General features: G+C 38.6%; 1 long non-coding RNA gene across 1 annotated transcript; it reads right to left on the minus strand.

Annotated features, from left to right (window-relative positions):
• Positions 1–4,284: 4,284 nt before the first annotated feature.
• LOC140582206 (uncharacterized) lies at positions 4,285–5,321 on the minus strand. The gene is made up of 3 exons (XR_011985152.1): positions 4,879–5,321; positions 4,587–4,716; positions 4,285–4,423 (listed from the first exon to the last, which is right to left on the minus strand). It is a non-coding gene; the product is annotated as an uncharacterized lncRNA (long non-coding RNA).
• Positions 5,322–6,920: the final 1,599 nt, after the last annotated feature.

Genomic DNA, 6,920 nt, shown 5'->3' on the forward strand with positions numbered 1-6,920 from the left:
ACTGTTGGACCAAATCAGACAAATGAGGTGTCAAACCGATCAGTCCACTAACCTGATCAAAAGCTGTTCAAGAAAGTCTGACATTTGTCTATTTTATGGCCACTAGCCACGCCCAAATCACACCTAAATTTGGCCTATTTCAGTCTGACTGCTATAACTTCTGCATACCTTTGCCTACCTGAACCAAACTTAGAATCCAACCTCCCTGCTCTATTATGGGGTGACCATACAATGCAGCCCACATTTCGTCAATAGGGGGCGCTACAACTAAAAACTGCTGATATCTCCTGACTGCTTTGACCAATCTAATTGAAATTTGGCAGATATGTACTACGTACAAGCCTGAGGTCAGACAAGTATCATGGCAGTCATTAGTTGTAAAATCCTGGCCACCATTAGCCAATCAAAATCAACCAGCCATTTGACTGGCTAAACAATGAGCAATCCAAACCAAATTTGGGTTCTACATTTGTACTCTGACCCTGAACCCACCCTGTAATGGACATGTCAGTCTGCCATATGGGGGCGCTACAGCACATTTCTGCCTATTTCTCCTGAACTGTTAATTATAAAATTGACAATTGTTGTTTACGCTATCCACTAGCTCATGACAAATTTAATGGCATAAAGAACTTCATCATATCTCTTGCCATTTTTGCCTATTTTGTAAAAGTCTTAAAACAGTACTTTTTCTTAACCTCCTTGGATTTTCACCAAACCTTCATATTTCTGTGATCATTTTAATCAGGAGACAGTCCTTATAAAGAAATATTAAAAAAATCTGAAACTTTCCATGTGGTATGGCCACCAGCCACACCTACACCATACTGGTGCCACACCCATTTCAATCAGACAGCTATATCTGAGGCGTGCCTCAGCCAATCATCACAAAACTTAAATATATATTGTAGGACATTACTGGGGAAGGGCCCTCCAATTTTCATGCCAATCAGTCAAACAGGGGCACTACAGCAATATAACATGTCTGTATAAACCTGCAAAATCAGTTCAAGTTACATTGTTGTCATTTTTGATAAAGTGACATATTACTCGTTAAAATCTTTTGTCCTGCAAGTTCTGTTAGTCATGCTAAATCAAGATAGTCCATAATAGTCATTTGAATTACCTTGTGATATTTAAAAACTTAATAAATAACATATTACTATAACTACTACAATGTCTAGCCAAAGTAGGTCTTTCTGGTAGTAGATCAATCAGGACACTGCCCTTATGTATAATTTATAAAGATAGCTTCACCTGCCTGTACAGTATGGCCACCAGCCACACTGAACCTACCACATTTCCATGCTCATTTCAATCAAACAGCTAAATATGAGGTATACTTCATATGATCTTCACGAAATTTGACCGACTAATGTACCACTGCACCTCAGACAGACCCTCCAAATTTGGTGCCGATCAGTCAAATGGGGGCGCTACAGCTAATGTGCATATATGTGTAAGACCCACCTTAGCAAATTCAGCTGAAATGTCCTTATTTCTCATCAAATATTCAAAGATTTGTTCCCTTTCCCTTCAACTAGGTCCATATTTTTAATTTTTGTTCATTTTTCACCCATTTGCCTCATAGAACATTATCAGACTTCATTTACACATGAGAAGGCCTAAAAGTTTTAAATAGCATTTCTAAAATGGAGTGTTGACTCCACCTGCTGGCCAAATGATTTCCATGCCCATTTCAATCAAACAGTTATATCTCTGGCATGCTTCATCCAATCCTAACAAAATTTGATTCCCTTCTGTATCAGTGGACTACAGACAGACCTTCCAAGTTTGGTGGCGATCAGTCAAACGGGAGCCATACAACCACTGTCGTAGTATGTCTAATACGTACCTTTGGTAATTCAGCTGAAATATCCTTCATAATACTTTCAAACAATTGTTACCTTTCCCTTCACCTGCGTCCATATTTTTAATTTCCTTTCAATTTTCACTAATTTGCTTTATACAACATTATCAGACTTCATTTACAAATGAGGTCAGAAAGCATTTAATATCATTTCTAAAATGGAGCGCTGACTCCACCTGCTGGCCACAACATTTCCATTCCCATTTCATTCAAACAGCTAAATCTTAGGCATGCTTCATCCGATCCTTACAAAATTTGATTCACTTCTGTATGACTGGACTACAGACAGATCTTCCAAGTTTGGTGGCGATCAGTCAATCTGGAGCGGTACAGCCACTGTCCTAGTATGTCTAATACGTACCTTGGCTAATTCAGCTGAAATATCCTTCATAATACTTTCAAGGAATTAACTTTCCCTTCACCTCAGTCCATATTTTTAAGCTCCTTTCATTTTTGTGCTATTTGACTTATAGAAAATTATCAGATTTTATTTATAAGCCAGGCAGTATATATTGCAGATTTTTCGCTTTTTTGTAATAAATTGGCCAGTAGGTGGAGATCGTGCTCTATTTATATTGCACTTTGGATTTTTTTTTTATAGATTCGCCAGCAGGTGCAGTTCGTTCTCTGTTTCATTAATGCCATTAAATTCTTTTAGGGCTTCTTATGTCTAGAAGAATACTTTACAAATGTAGTAAGCCACTGTTGTTTTGAATATACAAGACGGCATGTGTTCACTGAGGTAGTACAAAGTAAGCTTAACTTGTATGATCTAGACTTAAAATATTAGGTATGCAGGTGCCTATTTCTACCGACTACTTAGACCATCTGACACAAACCATACATTGTCTTGGGCTGAGGCACTTCACCAAAGGGTTCTATATTTTATCCTATATTGGTGTACTAAGGCTGCTTCTGCTAATGGCAGTAGTCAAACTGCCACACCAGGGACTGCATGCATACAGCAGGCTAATGTTATACATTATGGCCATTTACTATATAATGTCATTATATTGTAGTATGTTTTTCCTTAAATGTTGCTCAGGACATTGTAATACTTTTTATATGTATATTTCCTTTACTGCCTGTTTCACCTACCGTAATTGAAATTTATTATGACATTTACATGTGTATTTAACATGCTTAAGAATGATGACTGTATGAATGATTATAATATTTATTATTACTCATTAGAGACATAATGGAAAACACATTATACACATTGTAAAATTGCAATTAAATACATCTGTCTTAGCCAAACATTTAGGTTTGTGTCATTCTTGGAGGAGGCTGAAAAAGTACATTGAGACCACAATACTTGAGCCAGCACAATTGACATAATATTTCGCATATGATGTGCATAGCATTCTTACATAAACAGTGTATAAAGAACACAAAGTGTGATAGTAGCACTAATATATATATACTACAAAACTGCCAACATGGCAATATTCTTTTAAATATACAATTTAATGTAAGTCAACACAGGCATCACAAACAAAGCTGGACTGTTATTTTGACATCAATTTAACCATGGCATCATGACTGTGAATTACATAACATATTATGTAGTACAGAAGTGTTACAACACATCATTAATATCTTGTTATTGCAGAGTAAAAGTCAAAATAACTCAATAAATACTACAAAAAAAAATTGTGAGACATCACAGCAGGGGCGCCGCCAGAAATATTGGGCCCCATGAAAGATTACAATTTTGCTCCCCCCCCCCCCCCCCTTTTTGCGAAAAGGTAAAGCCCCTAACAGGGCCCCATGTCAGTGCTGGGCCCCTAGAATTGTTCTAACCTTCCCCACCCTGGCGGCGCCCCTGCATCATAGCAATAAACATCCACAAGTAATAGCACATTTTACTGAAAGTACCTTTGCTGTCAGACTATAGTGTGTGGAGATGATTTTTGGTGCATTTCACTTCAGGTATCTGTGTGTAATTCATTCTGTCTGTGTGCAGTCTCTGAGTTCTTTAGAGAATGCTTTGCTTGTCGACAAAATGGGCGCAGGGAAACTTGATGTGGTGAGTATGGTGTCAGTGATATGAAGACAAGGCACTGGAAAAGAGAGTAAAACCAGAAAGTTGCATGTCAGCCAATCAGACACTTGCAGTTGTAAAGTAAAACTACTTCACAGACAAAATAATCTTTCAAATATGTAAACTCACCAGGCCAGACCATCTGATTGTTCCAATGTACCAGGCAGTGTGATGTGTTAACGAAACTTGATGTGGTGGGCACGGGGTCATTGTGATCAACAGCAGGCGCTGGAAAAGATTAAAAGATTAAAAGCATAAATTCACATGTAAGTTAGACAAACACTGACAGAGTAAAACTACAACTACACCAAAGAGGAAGAAACCTCTGAAGAAGGCAAACTCACAAGGTCAGCGCCTGCTCCTCTGACCATGTAGCATTCAGTGTGATGTGTCACACTCCCAATGTACAGCTGTATGACGAAGGATGCAGTATAGCAGAGCTTGGACAGACAGATGTCCCTTAGCTTGATCATCAGGGAAGCACATGGCAGTTGTGCCTTAGTGACCTGAGGTTATACATAGGAGAAGGCAGGTTAAAATCTGCAATATAACAATGTAGTAGGGATTTCTGACAATACTTAGTTACACAATTTATAAGCTCATACACTGCAAACTGGTATGTTTTAACTAACATGCCCATGTTAAGTGAGAAAACTGTCACTCACGCACCTTTGCTTTGCCCACCCAGTCATGGCACATCCACTATGTCTAGATAAACATCTCACACTCACTGCTCAGCTTTCCCACTTAGGTATTAGGTCATCGACATGTATGACTGTTTAGTGTTACTTCATTTTAGCTGTTTGAAGAAACACACAAAACATAAACATTACTCCAAAAATTGCATCATATACATAATACCATTATATACAGTCAGTGTACATATGTCCAACATTTCCTTTTACAGTGTGAAAGTACACTGTACAACACTACACAGACAGACATCAGTATATGGTCTTACCTTAGCCCATAGATGTCTCTGCCTCTTCGCCCTCTCATCATTCTTTTTGATCAAAGCCTTGCTCTGTGAAAATCTGTATCTTTTTAGCATGTTTTGCAGTACAAGACATTAGTTTGGTACTGTGTACATCTGATGGTACTTCTTCATTTCCTTACATTTAATTCATTGTAATGATATATTCTATGTTATATAAACAACTACAAATTTACATTTTCCAAGTGTGTGGTGCTGTGTAAAGAGGTTCAGTGCACTGTACTGGCCCACAACACAACATTTCTATATAGGCAACAATGCATTTCATGAATAGTCAATTATATGACAGGACATCTAAAATTGTTTATGTTTTTGTGGAAAATTCATACCATCAACAAGTTTGGCATACTGCTGTTGTGAGGCAGTTGACAGAGCACATTACCTCCCTTTTCCAAGCCCATGTCGCGTCCTCTGTGCTAATCTTCCCCTAGCCCCCACACCCACCCCCAGTGCCAGGTGCCCCATCCTCCCTTGCTTCTCGCCCAGCCCCAGCCCTAGCCCTAGTTATTATTATTATTATTATTTTTCGCGCCCTAAAACTGAATGCACAGCCTAAACCGTAAGTGCTAGACCAACCAAAATTGGTAATATGATGTCAATTCCTACCCGCTACTCAGATTCTCTGACCCAGGCTTGTCAGCCAGATGGGGGCGCTCTAGCGCCCCCCAACGCGTTTCAATCCATAGCTCCTGTCCTATTAGTCCTATAATTGAAATTATTTTTTCTGCTGATACAGACAGCTTTGCTCTACCAACTTGCTATTTGGACTATGAAGCTCCGCCTACTTAGATTTTTTGCTAATTTGCATAATTTGTGAAACTGACTTCTGCCTTCAAGTCCTACAATATTGGACCAAATCAGACAAATGAGGTGTCAAACCGATCAGTCCACTTAGGTGATCAAAATAGATTCAAGAAAGTCTGACATTTGTCTATTTTATGGCCATTTGCCATGCCAAAATCCCACATAAATTTGGCCTATTTGAGTCTGAATGCTATAACTTCTCCATACCTTAGCCTACCTGAACCAAACTTACAATCCAACCTCCCTGCTCTATTATGTGGTCAACATACAATGCGGCCCACATTTCGTCAATAGGGGGCGCTACAACTAATAACTGCCAATATCTCCTGACTGCCTTAACCAATCTAATTGAAATTTGGCAGATATGTACTATGTACAAGCCTGAGGTCAGAGAAGTAAAATGGCAGTCATTAGTTGTAAAATCCTGGCCACCATTAGCCAATCAAAATCAAGCAGCCATTTGACCAGCTAAACAATGAGCAATCCAAACCAAATTTGGGTTATACATTTGTATTCTGACCCTGAGCCCACCCTGTAAAGGACATGTCAGTCTGCCATATGGGGGCGCTACAGCCCATTTCTGCCTATTTCTCCTGAACTGTTAATTATAAAATTGACAATTGTTGCTTAAGCTATCCACTAGCTCATGACAAATTTAATGGTATAAAGAACTTCATCATATCTCTTGCCATTTTTGCCTATTTTGTAAAAGTCTTAAAACAGTACTTTTTTCTTATCCTCCTAGGATTTTCACCAAACCTACCTAAATCTGGTATCATTTAAATCAGGAGACAGTCCCTATATAAAATTATTAAAAAAATCATAAACTTTCCATGAGGTATGGCCACCAGCCACACCCAAACCATAGTGGTGCCACACCCATTTCAATCAGACAGCTATATCTCAGGCCTGCCTCAACCAATCATCATCAAACTTAAATATATAATGTAGGATATTACTGGAGAAGGGCCCTCCAAATTTGGTGCCGATCAGTCAAACGGGGGCGCTACAGCAATATAACATCACTGTATAAACTGCAAAATCAGCTCAACTTACATTTATCTCATTTTTGATCCAGTGACATATTACTGGTTAAAATCTTTTGCCCTGCAAGTTCTGTGAGTCATGTCAAATCAAGAAATATGCAATGTCCCATGATAGTCATTTGCATTCCCTTGTCATATTTAAAAACTTAATTAATAACA

Source organism: Paramormyrops kingsleyae, chromosome 24 (genome assembly GCF_048594095.1).
Source record: "Paramormyrops kingsleyae isolate MSU_618 chromosome 24, PKINGS_0.4, whole genome shotgun sequence".
Taxonomy (NCBI): Eukaryota; Metazoa; Chordata; class Actinopteri; order Osteoglossiformes; family Mormyridae; genus Paramormyrops; species Paramormyrops kingsleyae.